This window comes from Ictalurus punctatus, chromosome 17 (genome assembly GCF_001660625.3).
Source record: "Ictalurus punctatus breed USDA103 chromosome 17, Coco_2.0, whole genome shotgun sequence".
Lineage (NCBI taxonomy): Eukaryota > Metazoa > Chordata > Actinopteri > Siluriformes > Ictaluridae > Ictalurus > Ictalurus punctatus.
In genome coordinates this window covers 775027-794070 of record NC_030432.2, presented here as the reverse complement: position 1 = coordinate 794070, position 19044 = coordinate 775027, and the positions used below count along the sequence as shown (strand labels likewise).

The 19044-nt window shown below is 38.1% G+C and overlaps 1 protein-coding gene across 3 annotated transcripts in view; it reads right to left on the bottom strand.

Annotated features, from left to right (window-relative positions):
- The window catches only part of lrfn1 (leucine rich repeat and fibronectin type III domain containing 1), a 141395-nt gene that overhangs the window by 26831 nt on the left and 95520 nt on the right, over positions 1-19044 (bottom strand). For all 3 annotated transcript variants that reach the window (XM_017490191.3, XM_017490192.3, XM_053687466.1), the window contains one exon: positions 12597-12676. The gene's annotated coding sequence lies outside the window, so the exon portion shown is untranslated. The remainder of the gene's footprint in view (positions 1-12596; positions 12677-19044) is intronic.

Below are 19044 nucleotides of genomic sequence, written 5' to 3'. Positions count from 1 at the left end.
CTTTCTCTATTTTGTCCTTGTCTACTTTTAAGACTTCTGTAAAAATGTGAAGATTTTTTTTTTACGTCATATCTATGCAGATATATAGAAAATTCTAAAGGGTTCACAAACTTTCAAGCACCAATAACGGTAATTTTATGCCAGGAAACACAGTTTTTGTTGGTTATTACTAATCATCAAGAGGCAGACGCAAATACCTGTTGCTCAGTGTGAGCATGCTTGTGACAGAATAATAGGCAGGAGACATTCTGCAGCACCACATCTGCCCAGGCACTCAGACTTTAACTAAAGACAGGAGTGACTCGAGTGACTGACAGGAGAGCGTGGAAGGAAGACAGTGGGAATGAGCGATGTTACTTTGGCTGGCAGACATGTGCAAGAATGAGACAGCTTCAAGAAAAGTGGGTGGGAAAGACACCCTGATTTACCACTGTATACATATACACATATTTCTATGAATAATATTAGTTTAACAATTAAAACTGTCATTAAAGACTGGCAGGACTACAAGGCCGAAGCTTTTTGTACAAGATGAAGAAAAAAAATCCCACTGGATGTCGATTTTTTGGGGAAAGATCACAAGCTCCAGATGTTGAGGAATAGACGGTACGGAATACAAAATAAAAGTGAGAAATGTACCTCTAGTGGAAGTTAAACAATTTGCATATTATTCTGCGTTATGCTAAGCCATTTATGATTGGGTGTATCGTGTAACTCGAACCGTATTCAGTATTCAGAATCCGAATGAGCGTCTTTTCAGCATAATTCTTTTACTTGATGTTCTTTTCTATGAATATGGAAGGCTTTGTTCTTCATCCACAATGAGAATTTCTATATCAGACACATACAGAGAGTACAGTATCAGTATCTTCTCACAGCTTCGCTCTCAGTAAAAAAAAAAAAAAAAAAGGTTCCAAACTGTACCTATCTTTTGTGGCTTTTATATATATATATATACTGTGGACTGTGAGTTCCTTTTAGAGTAAAGCTTGCATGCATACACCATACTGTGTATGTACCATTTTAAAAAGACACACACTAAAGGTACACCACAGAGAAAAAGAAAGGGTTTTTTAGTACCGTTAGTACCTTTTTTTTTTCTGAAAGTGCATACGTGAATGTATTTGTATTGTTTAAGGTATCTTTTGTCACAGATTCCCCTTCTCAGGTTCTGAGAGCAGCGAGCTTTGTTTGCACATTATGGCTTGTGTTTTCCCAATTTTCCCATGTGCCTTTGTTTTGGGTCTAGTCCTGTCTCCTGCCCTGACCCATTTTTGGTTAGTTTTCCTAACGTGTGCACCTGTTCCATGTTTAGCCTTTATTTAGTTTTTCTGATTTCTGCTTGTCGTGTGTTTTGTTGCAAATTCTTATCGCATATTTCCGACTTCCGAGTCTCGTTTTCGACTTTGATCTGTTATTACTTAAGTAAAAGTACGGGCAAGCCTACTGTGTCAAAATCTTACTTAATTTAAAGTAGAAGCACAGAGCCAAAAATCTACTTGAGTGAACATCAAAAAGTATCTGTGAGTATTTCAGCATATTCAAGAGTATCAGTAAATATTTATGAAATATTCTGCTAACTGAAGGGGGCATGATGGCTTAGGGGTTAGCACATTTGTCTTGCATACTTGCAACTTGGGTAGGGGGTTCAAATCTCACCTCTGCCCTGTGTGTGCAGAGATTGCATGTTCTCTGTGCTTTGGGGGTTTCCTCCGAGTACTACAGGGTACTCCGGGTCCTTCCTCCCCCAGTCCAAAGATATGCGCTGTAGACAGATTTCCACACTGTCCATAGTGTGTGAATGTAAGTGTGAAACCTCAAGCTAGCTTACCTGAGCATGCTTCTTATAATGTGATTGTTTTGATTCGTTTTTAATGTATGCTTTGGTGGTAAACGCAACAGAAGTGAACATCAGCTTAAAGACACAGTTAGCACAGTTGTCCACAGTTTCTTTTGAATCTGACTGGAGGTCTTAACGGGAACGTTTTAAATAAGAGAGAATAGCTTTACTTCGTTAGAATTCGAAAAGACAGACAACTGTTAAATGATCTTAACTGACATATGGACCGATAACTTTGTGATTATATTTGAGCTAAAATAACTTTGGAGGATGAGCGCATGGGTTAAAACTCTGCAGTAGTCACATTCTCTGCAAACATTTTAGCAAAACATGAAGCTCATTTTTCAGGGAACATCCCACCGTGCCAGACGAAGCACATCAGAAACTCGCAGCTTAGAGGATGACTAAGATGGCCGCCAGCAAGTATGTCACACTGATGTTGTTAATGGAGCAAACTCTGGAGCTAGAGTTACACTGCAGAAATCGCTCCGAGAGAACGAAATATGGAAATAACACACCTGTGCAAAAATGCCCATGGTGGTGTCTTCTTTTATTCTGATGTTTTGCTATTAAGAGGAAATGGAAACTGTCCATCTGGCATAGTCGCACGGTAAATAAAATAATAATAAAAAATAAATAAATAAAAAAAAGAGAAAAGAAAAACTCGGGAAAGTTAGGAGTAAGGATTTCAACCCTCCTGAAATAATATGACCTGAATAAAATATTAGGCACATGAAGATATACAAAACCTTCAATCTTGAGAGGGGAAAAAAAAACCTGTAGAATATTAAGAACACTTTCAGATAGAGATGGATATCTCAAAAAAAAAAAAAAACTAGCATAAATAATAAATGCATAAAGAATACGAAGGTCACCACAAGATGTACAGCACTGCTGAGCACAGAAAAGAGGAAAGTAGGCCTTATTTCTTTCTGAAAAGAACGGGACGCATTAACAACACGTTAACACCATTCCGTTTTAACGCCACTATTTTCAGCACCATTAATGCATTTATCTTGTTCCCTGATCCTTTGTATTCTAGTTTCGTCTGCGCTGCAACTCGCTATGATTGAATCCCGAAGAAGCTGAGACTGTTTCTTTCTCTCTTTATTTATTTATTTTTTTAAAAAAAATTATCACAGAGACTGCTGCATTTCCATGTAGTGACCGTAATGATAACAGAAAAGAGACGCTACTCTAATGCAGGGATCTTTGGATCACACATAGCAAAGCAGAAGAACGAAAAGAATGTTAGCACAGATAATAACATGCAATAACACGAAACAGACCAGAGTCTTGTGAACATCTGCAACGGAGTAGTTGTGCCATCTTGAACAGAGATTATCACTGTATCATTAGAACATTACATTCCACAGCAATCTATAGGCAAATCTTGCAACATTGATGTATAGTTTGGTGTAAATTATTCGTTTTAAGGGAGGAAAAGAATGAGAATAAAAATCCTAACTAATATATGAGGGTTTCAGCATAAGTGCTTGGATCCCTAATAATAGGGAAAAAAGAAAAAGAGGTTGCCAAGCACTAAGTTCCGTTTGCTTCACAACTTCAAGGTTTTGGGATTTGAATCCCACCTCCTCCGAGTTTACACGTTTCCCTAGATACTCTGGTTTCCTCCCCCAGTCCAAAGACATGCGTTGTAAGTTGATTGGCATTTCCAAATTGTCCGTAGTGTGCGATTGTGTCCTGCGATGGGTTGGCAAACCCATTCAGGGTGTCACCCAAATTGTGGGATAGGCTCCAGGCCCTGTGTCGGATCAGTGGTATGGAAAATACATGGGCGGATGGATAATTTCTGGCCCCTTTTAATGGTAATAACAACTAATAAGGAGAGCAATCCAAAAATAAAATCAAATAAACCATTTACTGTACCAGTAACACAGTATAGTGGGCATCACTCCATGCTTGGACCCCTATAAAGAATCCAAACAAAAATCCAGAGGCTTGCAAGAACTTTCCAAAAAGAAGAAATAATCAGGAGTAAAAAAAATTTAAATAAATAAAGAAATAAAAAACCTTTCTCTTTTTTTTTTTTACAGGCCCAAGATATCTGGTTTGGAAGATGTTGTTTAAACTTACTAACAGTTCATTCAGTAATACTTCAGCATAATAACTAGGGTCACTGAGTGCTTGGACCCCTGACGAGGTTCAGTAAGATTTCAGTATAGCTGGGTCACATAATAATCCACGCATATTAATTCGCAGGAAGTGAGTGTGCATAGAGATGATGAAAACAGCAGTTATTTGCTAACCGTAACAGTTTCTAGGTGCTTTATTTATTGTTTCTCATAATCCACATTATTCTCCCGGATGTGACACGGTGCTTAGGGTCTGTATGGCTGCCAATAGAACTGCCTTCCTTCTCTTTATTGATGATGTGACACAATGCCAATACAATGCCAGCAGCAAATAAATTCCACCAAATACCTCACAACTCACTGGACAGTGCTTTCTCATGATGACAAACCACTAAAACAACCACTGAGGAAAGTTCGAGCATTGCCTACAAAACAAACAGGAAGTGAAACATTGAGAGGTACATGGCCTGATGTGACCTTGGTGGTACTAGTTTCCTTTCTGCCAATGATCAATGGGCAACTGGGATGATGGTAAGGGCGAACCTTAATGTAATTATTTATAAAATATCATCCTGCAAGACATTTAAAAAAAACAACAATAAAACACAAGTATCAAATTAATAAAATTACGGTCTCATATAATTACATGTATTTTCAAAATAAAAGCTGTGTTTGGCATTCCCATGGCAACCCGTGTTTTCGAAAACCACTGGGTCAGTCCAGCCTAGTGCAAAAGTTTTTACATCTTTAGGACAAAATGTGAAAGACGAATACATTTAATTTCATGACAAAGCATTTAAAGTTTTATATAATGAAAATATTCCTTCAATATAATGTATTAATTCATTTATACACTGTAGGCTGAAACAAATATTCTCTAATAATGATTTGTTATAATTTAGGAAGGGAAATAAATCTTCATAAAAAAAATAATAATTGCACTTATTTAATTTTATGGTTTAACAACGAATTTCATTTAGTGTACGCAGAACGCCCAGTCATCAATCTGCCGAAGTAGGATAGTAGAGAAACGGACCTGGCAACCCAACTCTTCTGCCGTCTAGCAAAAGGCTGCAATACGAAAGTTATTTTAACTCATTTTGTCTTAATTCGTCATTCTTTCTTCTTATCATTTCATCTAAAGTTTCCCCCCTTGATAAATGACTTTCTTGCCACTTCCGGAATGACTGTAATTTAAAACACTAATTTACAACACTTGGGTTTGAGTCTCTGTAAATACACAATGCTTTCAAATGCACACGAGGGACCAAACAGCATCGGCGTGATGTAATCCCACAGCAACATCAAGAAATAAAGCATGTACAGAGGACCGCAGAAACAGCTCAGTGACTCAGGAATCTCCGCAGACCGAATTAATGACAGCGCATGCGGTAACTTGGAGTAGGTTACAATTATTCATATAATTAACCATATAATAGTTACTGTAATTAACTAATCAGGACATGAGTCACTGCATCAACGCTCAAGCACAAATAATATGTAGCTACGCTAGATATAGTCTTTTGATAATGTAGATACTAGTAATTAAAATGTCGTTAGAGCTCCGAGCCCTCAGAGAGCACAAAATAAGAGCATCAATCCAAGGAAGCACAAAGCCAAGAAATACAAATCGAGGAAATACGCAATCGGATTTGGGCAAAGGTAGCTGTGCGAGGAATTCATAGGAACTGTAACAACCAAGAAGGATTTACTAGGACTTTAACTCCGCCCTTGCCCTAGCAACACCGTGTCGCTTTACTTTTGGCGAGCTTCGTCCGCTGTACTAATATGAAGAACGCGAATACTTTTTTCAGTGTCGCTTGCTACTAAGAATAAAACTTCTACTAGTTGGTCTTATGATTAATTCTAGTTAACTAACTAAAAATTGCTAGCAAAATTTCCAGAAGCATGGGAAGTTTTGGACAAAAGTCATTTACTGGGCCTCACTTATTGCACTGGATACACTGAATTAATTTGGATATCGTTCACAGCAGCATTTACACATGAAAATCCAGTTCAGAAAAATGTTCACATCTGACATTGTGTGCAAGATTCAGTATAAGGAGGCACACTGATAAGAACCGGAATGATCGGCTCCAGATCGTATAATTGTTGATGAGTTACTGAGTTTTTACATACAGGTTTTATACGGGTTTAAATCACTTATTCATTTCAACTCGACACCAGATTATGACCATTTAGACAAACCTAGTCACGGTCATATTAATGACCTGGAAAGAATTATGTAAAAAACAAATCCATCAATCCATACATTTAGATGAATAATCCTAGCATATAATTAGGACAAAAAGTAATGGCACCCCATAAAAGAAGGAAACATCAATGTGTGTTTGTGTTAGGTGCAGTGGCTGAGCTGCATTACTGGAAAAATTAGTCGGCACGTATTCACTGCTTTTGCGAGCTTTGCCTTTTATGGAGCGTCTTTAATGGTCCGAATTAATTAACTGTACGAGGAAAAGCAGTGAAACTTTTGACATCTGACAGGAACGTTTAGTTTGGCCATGAAAACATTCACACGCTGTCACGTACTGTAATGTAGGTTAGGGCGGATGCAATTGCAGTTAAGAGCTTTAATGAAGATTATAATATCCAGAGGGCAAGGCAAAAAACAAACAAAGACAGGCAGTGGTCAGGCGATCAGGACAACAGGCTAGAGCAGGTAAGGCAAAAATCAAGGTCAAAGGCAAAGCAGAATCGAAACCAGAATAGACAAAACAATGGAACGGCTTGGTAATAAACAGAGACTATGGCAACTGATCGGATTACTTCGTGAAGACCTTGTGAATGAGCAGTCTCTTAAGTAGTGTTTTGTGATTGTCCGTGTGGTTGAGAACAGGTGTGTGTGATTAGTCCTCACAGACGGTGACGTGTCTGTGCGTTCCATTGGGAGTTGTCGTCGGTAATGTTTGTAGTCCGTGGTGCCTACAAAGTACAATATGGTGTCTCACACGCTGTCATTTCAGGCCTATTCCTTTTCTGTTATTCCTGTTATATTCCACTGTCTTAAACTGATAATTCACAGTAATGTTGCCTTTCTTTCCTACACTGATTCCTACAAATATATTTGAGTTTACGGGTTTATAAATGCTCCAGTTACACATTTTATACATACAGAGCTTCAGTCTCAGCAACAACTGACATCTGAATTGCAATTTTCTCAATTCTCAATATAAAGCGACAAATCCAAACAAGTGGCTCGATCAGTTCCTCAGACCAATCTTATGGCACGTCTGGTCCGACCTAGGCTAGAATTTCTGTCTACTAGTGTTTTAGCGGAATTTTAAAAAACACACTGGACAGCCCACGCCCACAGCTGACAATCCTAGCAGACACTACACACCCACATGCGACAGACTGCAAGTGAATTGTTACAACCTAGTTAAGTTATAAGAAAAGTTAAGAAAAGTTATAATCTAAGGCTACATTACTTGGCCAAAACTCATGAACTCAAACGTAGCAGCTAATTACATTCAAACCAAGCTGAAACCGAACGTAAGTTCTACTGGTGCAGCCGGCTGCTGGATCTTTCTAGAGACAGCCCGAAGTCTGTCTCATGAGAATACACTCAAGGTGACTTTCTGAAATATCGATTACAAACTTCTGGGACAAACTGAAAGGGAAGCAAGGAAATAAAAAAATAAACGAAATCCAAGTGTTTACAGCATGCACTGCACATCTTGCAGGCTGAGGAATGAGGAAGGGTCAAAGACTCTCAGACAGAGACAAAAGAGGAGGAGAAGTGTGGATACAGTGAATCAGACGGATCCTAAATGGATCTAATTTCCCATCTACGGTTTCACGGATTCACCATCCATCAAACATAATACCTTCGGCAAAAACGAAAAAATCATAGAGTGAGAAAAGAGAAAAAAAGGGTTATTGGGGGAAAAAAGAATGGTCTTTTATCATCTTGGCAGTGTGTGTGTGTGTGTGTGTGTGTGTGTGTGTGTGTGTGTGTGTGTGTTTCAGACATCTGACGCAATTATGTGGACACTATACTTACTATATAATTATGAGCACAGAATGGATAAACACAACGTCAGGCCAGAGATAATACCTGATAAGTGCCATGATCACTGTAATTATACATATTGGCAATTGGCCTGTAATTAGAGGCCACTGGGAAACGTTTTGTAATCAGATAAACATGGTGTGTCTGTGTTTAAGTGACTTATACCCTCACAACTTATGAATGACCCACACCATGTCTTTACACTTTGTAAAAAAAAAAAAAAAAAAAAAAAAAAAAAAAAAAAAAAAAAAAAAAAAACACATACACAAAGTGTATTGTAGCCCATCTTTATGAATAAAATGAATTGTATTGTCACATATGGGGCGTTTTAAAAAAGGCTTTTATTAAAGAGAGGCAGGCAGACAAATCCAAATCGTGATCGGAAATCAAAATCAGAAAAACTAAAACAGGCACGGGTCAGGCGATGTACAGACACGGGAAAACCAGAAACACAGACAAGAAACCAAAAACACTCGGCGTGAGGGGAAATCTCTGACATGTATGAATTCTATTTTCCAGAAAACACGGCCCTGTTAAGTTACAAAATACATCATTAAAAATAAAATTATAGTTGATGGAGAAATTATAAGAATTAAATATAAAAAAAAGACAGAAAGAATTATACATACCCAATGGTATACCCATATTTCCACACATTCCCACAATACCACAAATGACTTATATGGACTCAATGACACACCCACATTTCCATATATGGACTCAAAGACACACCCACATTGCCATAAATGGGCTCGCTCAATGGCACACTCACGTTTCCATAAATGTACTCACTGTCATGCTCATGCTTCCATATATAAACTTAGTGACATGCTCAGATTTCCACAAATGCATTTAATGACACACCCACATTTCCATATATGGACTCAATGAAGCCCACATTCCCATATATGGATGGCCACAAAAAATATCAATAAATAATCACCAGTAGTTATTTTAACACTTTTATTTAATAATTTTATGAAATTAAAAAAAAAAAGAAAAGAAGTAAGTAAGTACGTCAATAAATAAACAAACAAACAAACACTTTTTGAGTATGAGATTTTAATTTTGGATTATTTGTTTCGCCCACTCCCCCCCTTTGTTCTTCCTTGAGTTCATTTATTTCCATGAATCTGATGAATATTGTATAGTGGATTATAATAATGACATCATTTTACATGATAATTACACGTTAATTACACACCAATTAAACAATTATGCTTAATGAGTATTGACACCCTGCAATTAGCCGCTTTATTTTTGTACTCAATCAAGAAAATGAAGTATTAAAATTGACTATTCATTGATGATTCAAGTACTCACTGAATAAAGTGTGCGTGTGTGTGTGTGAGTGTGCCTGTGTGTCTGTGTGTGTGTGTGCGTGTGCGCATGTGTGTGTGTGGGCAGTGTAGCTGCCTGTCACTGTGTGTGTTGAGAGGCTCAGTATGATAGAAGTCCTGCTGGCACTGAGGAGATAAGGAGAAAGAACACACTCAGACGGACACATACACACACATACACACACATACACACACACACACACACACACACACACACACAGTCAGACAGACACATAGAAACATTGCCACACAGTGGAGAGCTGTGCTAGAATATAAAAACACACATATGCATGCACGCACACACACACACACACACACACACACACAGGAAGGCTTTACTAGAATTTACTCAGCAGCACCTGTCCTACGCACACTGCAGTCAACTGAAGTGGACACACACTGCTTACAGTAATGCGACAATTCAATACAGATTCTCTCTCTCTCTCTCTCTCTCACACACACACACACACGCACACACACACACACACACACACACACACAGGAGGTTAGAATTGTACAATCATACACCCACTCCTGTCAGATTCACTACATGTATGAGAAGTTTAGCAGTCAAACCTAACTGTAATTAAAGTTGATTATTTCTCATATAAAGCACTTTATTAATATTCTGCTAAAACATCTGAGGAAAATGTTGATATTCCAGTCATTTCTGTGTCATTTTTGTTGTCATTCTACCTTTGCAAAGTCTATATAAAAGACTTAACAGCTATATGCTAGCTAGCCAAAGTGTTTAAGCTGTGTCCCTACTTCAAATATTTAATTATTATCTAAAACGCAGTTCCTTCCAGCAATCCATGACATATTTTATTGTCTTAACTCCACATTTTGTTATCTAGCCTGTCAAAAATGGTAGGATTGTTTTAGCTGGATAGTGTTAGCATAAGTGAAGTGCAAATCTAGCTCACTCAGAAACGTACGAACGAACAAAACCAAACAACAACAACAACAACAACAACAAAAATCTAGCTTAACATTAATTATCCATCATATTCTGTAATTAAAAGCAAGTTTGCTAGTCAGATTAAGCTAATATTAAGTTAAGTATACTCCACACCCTATGGTGCTAGCTAGCAAACTAATATTTTGTTGCATGTTTAAATCTAGTATGTTATGCTACGCTGTAGGTTGAACCAAATAATTGAAACAAAAATCAAGTTGAGATTTAAGCTGCTCTCTTTGATTTGGAATTCATGGCATGTAGTCAAATGGCTGCGCTAACAAGAAATAGCTAATTGTTTTCTTTCAAAAGCGTCCTTTTCAAACAAGGCTGGCCGATTCTCACGTTTCATCTTGGGGTTTTCAGGAAAGGCTAATTTATGGATCTCTGACTGAAGTCATATAAAATCTAAAGTTCAAGTGATTATTCCACCAGAAATGCTAACATGGCGAGTAAGCACTGAGCACTCAGCATGATCTTATTTAGTGTTAGCAACATTTACTAATTCTCTCATCTCATTTTCTCATTCTGTATAACGAGCCTGGCAAAGTGCTGATGGAGGATCTTTTCTTCTTGTCCATGCAATCGGCCATGAAAAGGCACAGGCGTCGATCCGAGGGTCTCTGATGCTTTTTGTCTTCCTCTATCATGTTAGAATATACAGACGTGACGCTACACTACACTGACTAAATAAGTATTTCAGGTCGACGGCCTGAATAAGCACTAACCCTGTCATGGAACTCTAAGAGCTACAGGATTCATATCCCGATCCCAAACCATATCTTACCAATTTGAACCCATTAGCAGTCACACACGCATGCACACACTCATGGATTGACCAAAATTGAGATGGATGTTCCAATACTAGTGACTGACACACATCCCAGTCAATAAACACCACATTTATGAAACCTGCATTAGCTGACAGGCTAAGTATGATGCTAAAAACGCAGCCTAGCAATCCATCGATCGCCTCATTACTCTCCGTAGTGCGGTCGAAAACATATTTCCAGTCTATTGAGCATGCTAATGTAGAAAACATTAGCAACATAAATTGAAATGCTGCCCACTGGTCTGGATATTGTGTGCCTTTATGCTACTAGCATAGAGCAATGATTTCCAATGGAAACTCGTCAGCCAAGAAAAAGCATTTAAGCACTCTGTTTTATAGCGTTATCGCTCAAACAACTATTTGTACCTTCATAATCACACACACACACTGAGGTTAAAATTGTATTATTATTCAGCTGCTTGTGTCACAGGTTCACCGTGTTTACAAGACGTTTAGCAATCACTGCTAAGTGTAATTAAACTGTAACATTTTGAATATGGAGCATTTTCTTAATGATTTACCAACACATTTGAGGAAAATGTCGATATTACAGACATTTCGGCGTCATTTTTGAAATCATTTGGCTTTTCCGAAGCTAGTTATGTTTATGCTTAGTGCAATCTGGCAAAAAAGTAATAATAATAAAAGTTTAACGATATACGATATCTATCACATTATTTCCAAATTGCTAATATGCAACAAAAAAATTAGACCGCCAAGAAACAGCATTTGAGCACTATACTTTAAAATGTAAACAACCGTTAAACTTCCATCATAATTTTGAAATAGAATAAAATAAATAAATAAATAAACACTGCTAATTTGACAGGTGGTGTATCACTGTGGAATTCCCTCTGGCCGAGCGTTTTTGTGTCCAGATTGCTGGGCTAAATTGTCAAAGCCAGGTCGTCTAATCACTTTGTTTTGGTCTGGGAAGTGTTCCAATCCCATCAGTAGGAAGATAGCCATATAAGAAAATTACTATTCCACACATGTCGGGTGTAAAATGACTGAAACGTTGAACAGTTCTCTGGTCAAGTCAGTTCTCTGGTCAAGCACCATGATTTGCTTAGCAGGAGGTGAAAGAGTTACTCCACTGAGTAACTCTGAGCAGCTTTTGCTGTGAAATGAACTCAAATCACGCAGAAGAAAGCTAGTTTTATCATAAACGGTTTCAGCTAGATGTCAAATGGAAAGAAATACAGTTACTGATGTTCGCTAAATCCTGAAATACTCTGATTTGTAGCTACACGATCTACTGCATAAAGCACAACCAGTCTACAAATATCTGCTTTTCATTTGCATTAACGTCTCAGCTTTAGCATGGCACCTAGCCCTGCCCACTTTAGCACATTACCTGCCTCAGCCACTCCCACTTTACCTCCCTATTGGTCTCTATACTGTACCCCCTATGACCTATGTAAATCTCATAGAAACTGTTTGACTTCTGGCTCTGTTGAATTGTCACTGCTAGCATAAACGTGCTAAAACACTCACCAGAGATGAAGGCTCTTCCTGTGTCATTCATCTCATCATGTGTTCTCCTAGGGAATTCTGGGTAATAAGATCAATGCCACCTGAAACACAGAGAGAGACAGATATTAATGTGTACCACTGACACTATTACCTCACTATAACAGGTCTTCAAGTTTGAACTTGTTTTGACCCTATTCGCTTTCCATATTTATTATTCTTAGCAACTTCACCGCATTCGCTTATTCCTGGTTTTTATCATTTATCCATAATGGAAGCTAACGGTTTAAGGTTAGCTAATGTTTGCTGCCAGGCCAATAAAATAAATGCCAGTGACATCATTGATCACACAACTATATTCAAGGAACACCTGCTCAGAGTTGGTCTTATTTCCATGTTTCCATGTAGCTACACACCCACATGTCCAAATATAGAGTCAATACCACACCCACACTGCCATGTATATGGATTCAAAGCCACACCCACAATTCCACATATGGACCATATTTACATGTATGGGTTCGATTTCACACCTACAATTCCATATATGGACTCAATGCCAGCCCCACATTTACATACATGAACTCAGTGACACCCACATGTCAATATATATAATCAATTCCACACCCATATTTACATATACAGACTTTGTGTCAATTATTTCCATATGTGGACTCAATGCCACACCTACTCAATCTTATACCCATGAATTCATAAATGAATTCACTGCCACAACCACATTTCCATTTATGGATTCATTGCCACAACCACATTTCCATATTAGGCCAAAATGACAGACCTACAATTCCATATATGAACTCACAGTCAATGCCAGCCCTATATATCCATATATGCATTCAATGTCACACTCACATGTTTGTATAAGGCCTCAGTGACACACTTCCTTCCTGCTCTCTGCATTTAGAAAGTGTTCTCTGAGACTTCCTGTATTTTCCAGGCTTTCTTTTTTTTTCTCACTGCTTGTCCTAGATTCCTTGTTTGTCCTAATTATAGACATTTCTGCTGTCTGTGTGTTTGTTTTTGAGTTTTGGACTTCTTTTTATTGCCAGGTTTGCTCTTATTGGACCTCGGACAGTTTGTTGAGCACACATATTGGATCATCGTTATTAAACTCTGCAGTGTTTCCTATATTCCCGTGTATAAGCTGTGTCACCTTTATTACTTTCTCTGCATTCTCCTCCAACTCATCTGAGATTCATAAGCTATTTCTAGAATTTGTGTTTTTTTGGGTAATTTCCATATTTATTCTTCATTTCCCTATTGAGCAGCTCTTTTTGTTATAGCTCTTGTCTTGTTCTGGCTTATTGGCCTATTGTAATGCGGAGCTAATTGTATTACATGCAGTGGCATAGAACAATGCTAGGCTCTAGACTATAATTCTGTTGATGGGAAAAGTAAAGGAGAAAGAAGAAAAGAAAAAGAGAGATGAGACGCTAACAATATTATACAGAAGCTCATTGCAACATAATTTTTAAGAGTCCAAGCTGTGCTTACAACCGAACATAATAGAAAACATCATAATGCGACGACACAATAACAAACCGACGGCGAGGCGCTATCAGTCTCAATGTCAGGACAATAACATCTCATCATCAATATTTCATCACTCCGACCTGAGGGACTGCAAAGTGGAATGTGATGAAAAATTAACTATATTATGAAAAAAGAATCGTTGGAGCCTATTGCGCACACAGGGAAAAAAGGACCACTCATAGATTTGCTTTAAAATGCAACACAATACATAGCTCAGCAGTTTAAGAATCAGCACTATCGATCATAAGTTTGAGGGATCAAGTCTCCATCTGCACTCTTGACTCAAGATCTTGACCCTGAACCTGAGTCAACATTTATAATAACATCATCTTTATTTATTTATTTATTTATTTTATTTTTTGCTGTGAGGATTTTTAACCCATTTTTTACCCAATTTGGTCACCTCTAGCTAGCGCTCTCTTACTCTTATCTTATGACAGCTACCAAATGGTAAAGGTTAACGCTAGTACATGCTTTCCCTTTTCAAAAAAAAAACAACATCTTTTCGAACTGCTCAGAAGAAAGTGCTGACTGCCCTCTTCCGCATACATGAGCTCAAATATGCCCATGATTGGTTAGTGTTACTGTGATTGACAGGGTTGTGAGTAAGACCATCCCTCCCACCTAGAGGCATCGTCGGAATTCGAACTCCCGCTCTCCCAACGATAGGGTGAACGCTTTACTATTGCGTCACTTGAGAATCCAATCAACATCTTCTTCTAAAATCGAACACCCATCCAGATCTTACACAAAACTCATTTGAATGCTAATAACGTTCCCAAACAGAGCCAATGTCTAAGGTCTCAGCTTATCAGAAAGTCGCAAAATTCAAACCCCAACAATTCCATAGGCATCTGCATCCAAGAGTCCAAAAGAGCTTTTCCATGGCTCGGCTTAGAAATCTGTGATTCGTCATTTAGAACCGTCTTCAGTTGGTGTTCAAACCTCAGGTGTATCTACAGAATTTCCACAAAGATTACGAAAACTGGGTTTGTTTAAATTAGAGGCGTCTCTCAGTTATGCACAATTCCGATCTTGAACTTAAGCACACTGTTCTTGCATGAGATCGGCTTGAGTGAGGATCAGTATTAAGTCCAGCACCACTGTCTGACACTTTGATGTAGACGGGTGCATAACCCGACTTCCAATTACACATCTTGAAGTGACTTTAGTCTCTAAATAAAGCCTTTAGTCACCATTTTCACCACCAGTTTAACAGTGCCACATCTAAGTACCCTTCCAGAATTCAGTTCCCCTTCATGCCTGGGTCCCATTCGAGTTGAACAGGAGCGTGTGGACAGAACTGATCATACAATTTTTCAAGTGTATTCAGTCAGGTTAATGTTTTTGCATTAATTGTCTTATATGTACATTTCCTAACCAGGTCATAAGTTAAAATTTACCATCTTCAATCTTCCTGTTCACTGCATTTGCCTCCTACATAGGGTATAACATAATGGTGCCAGTATACCTTCGCTACTTAGTGGACTACATGCATGGTGTAGAGCAGTATTTGAGATTCAGTTCAACACAAAACACATGACTTCTTGTGTTTTTGTTGTATTTTAACATCTTATGATTATTTACTAAATAAATAAAATACTGGCACCTTGGATTTGTTTTGGGGTTTTTTTTTGGCATGGAAACAAAGTCTCAGTATTTTGCAATGCATTAACATAAAATGAGATTGGGAATCTATTAGAACATCGTAGGTGGTGTCGCAGTTTCGATATTCAAGATTGATAGTAAAATGAGATAGTCTTAGATAATAGTGTAGGAGCTCGTAAGAATTGGTACAAATGAGATTTTTAAAAAAAAATTCTAATGATTAGTCAGTATAAAGTGAGGTACATGCCTGAAAATGATACACTGCACAATACAATACAATTTGGTATTGTCTTGTCATGCCTGATGCAAAAAATACTGAAATCTGTCCTTGTATTGAGATGAAACGTCGTTGAAGGACAGCTTTCATAACAATGCAACCTCCTTCTGCTGGTTTCATAACCATTTACTTTTCAACTAACAAGATGAACAAAGAATGATGTCAAGGAGGACTCAAATCAGAAAAAAAAGAAAAAAAACACCAAGGGCATCATAATCAAGAGACTACATCTTTTTTCCTTTTTAATTTTTAAAGCAACCCTAAAATGGGAAAGTTCAATATGCTATATACTCGCACACTAAACACTAGAGATGCACGATACTAAATTTCTCAGCCGATACGATAACCGATCATTCAGAGTGATATCAGCCGATACGATAACCGATCATTCAGAGTGATATCGGCCGATACGATAACCGATCATTCAGAGTGATATCGGCCGATACGATAACCGATCATTCAGAGTGATATCGGCCGATACGATAACCGATCATTCAGAGTGATATCGGCCGATACGATAACCGATCATTCAGAGTGATATCGGCCGATACGATAACCGATCATTCAGAGTGATATCGGCCGACACCGATAACCGATCATTCAGAGTGATATCGGCCGACACCGATAACCGATCATTCAGAGTGATATCGGGCGACACCGATAACCGATCATTCAGAGTGATATCGGCCGACACCGATAACCGATCATTCAGAGTGATATCGGCCGACACCGATAACCGATTATTCAGAGTGATATCAGCCGATACGATAACCGATCATTCAGAGTGATATCGGCCGACACCAATAACTGATCATTCAGGGCGATATCGGCCGATATGATAACCGATCATTCAGAGTGATATCGGCCGACACCAATAACTGATCATTCAGGGCGATATCGGCCGATATGATAACCGATCATTCAGGGCGATATCGGCCGATATGATAACCGATCATTCAGGGCGATATGGCCGACACCGATAACCGATCATTCAGAGTGATATCGGCCGATACCGATAGTTCTGCCTTTTATACCTTCTTATAAATTAATAATAATGAATTCCACAATTCTGAAAGAAATGCAAATAAAAACTTTATTCTCTCCATTTCAAACACATTACTCTAATTAACATGAACACATGATCTCAATTCTGAAGATTAAAGTAAGATTATTAACTTATTGAATGTTATTAATTCTATTAACACTGACTGAATTGTAAAAAAAAAACCTCCTGTTAGTCTCACATTCACTCTCCACAAACAAAAGCATTTCTACTTCATCACTGACATCAAACTGGTCATATATAATACCAACTTTTTATATATTAACATTAACTGGATATGAAATATGCTACTCTACAAATATTTTTCTGTGCAATATATACTTTTTTGTCACTCATCTTCATTTAAATCTTTCAGTGGTGTACTGGCCCTTTAATTCAGCTCGAGCAGCACGGGAGCAGCACCCGAGTACATCAGTGCATCTCTACTAAATACTGAAACCTTTAGTTTAAAATAAAAATAGCTGCTTTTCTTCTGTCATGAAAGAACATTCCAGAAATCAATGCACCACAAGGTCTGGTGGACCACACAGGAGAAGTTGCATTTTCAGTTGAATTTGGGGAAACCACTTGAAGCATTCGTTGTGTTGAACTATTTCAATTGCTTTTGTTTGATTTGTTCATTGCAAACAGCTGTGTTTGCTGTACATTTTAACAGTAAACCTGATTTGCAATGGAGGTCGAATCATTTTGATTGCAACTGTAAAAGACATTCATGAGGACTAATGAGATGAGCTTAATTGTAGCTGCAAGACATCGTTCTTGACACGTCTACCCCCTTCTGCAGCTTTCATGAATAACATCTTTCAAATATTAAAACCTAAAACATTTCTGGGTTTGTTTTGAGGAGGAGAGGCGTGACGGTGTCAAGGTCAGCTGAGTCACGTTGTTGTTTTCTCTCTCGCTTTCTCCTCTCCTCTCTCATTTCCTTTTGTTTGGAAACGATCTTCTGCATGAAGCTCATCGCGCCGATTCAGCCTCCCGTAAACCGTACACTGATTTGTAATTCCGAGCGCAATTCCATTCGTGCAGCCAATGCAAGATTCATAAAGCAATATGTTAATGCGTCCTTGCCCCTCATGAGGAGGCCACCGTCCACCGTAAAAAGGAGCTCAGTGCTAATAAATATCCCAATACAGTGCAGTATGGGTGAGTGATTAGCGTCTTTATTTTTATGCAAGTAATAAACCACAGTGTGCGGTGCTGTTATTGGAAAATAAATCAGCGCAGAGCAATTTGCCACCGCTAACACGTTTTTATTAATTAAACAATGACACATCGTACATTTTATCCATTTATAGTTATACTGAATGTTGGGGAACATCCAGGAAGGTTTGGTCAATCTCAAGTGGTCCAATCATTGACCGTTTTGAGTGATTACTTCTATGTATTTGCCCTGCAAAACCACCAGTTTTTTTTTTTGTTTTTTTGTTTTTTTTTAACTTGGTTTAACTATGACGGTCATCTTTGCATAACGGCACACAGCAAGCAAATTTTGTTACAGCTGTTTAGAGAAGGCTCAATATCTCAGATCAGGATGGGCCTAGCTCCTTGGAACACAATGTGATTTCTAGAGCGCATTTCAAGGCACGTGTACATACATAAATGTTTTGCACATTCATGTTCCTCAGACTTAGAAACTAACTCCAAATGTAATGCTCAAGATTGCTCACATTCGAGTCTCTCAAATGTTTTTCAGGGGTACCTAGGTAAGTATAGTGTGCATACAGTTTCAAACATTTCAGGTTTGAGACTTTTCATTTGTTTTCATGGGGACATGAACGTGCAATTTCTTAAAATTTCCATCTCTTTCAGGTTGAATATCTCTGGTGGTGGACCAGATACGAGCCTGAAATTTTCACAGGAATAAGTCCTCTATAGTAGCATTCTGCTGTAAGAAAATTGAGTTTGAGATTCCACTGCTTACAGAGCTAGGGCTAGTAGAAATCTGTGGAAAAGCCTACTTTATTCAT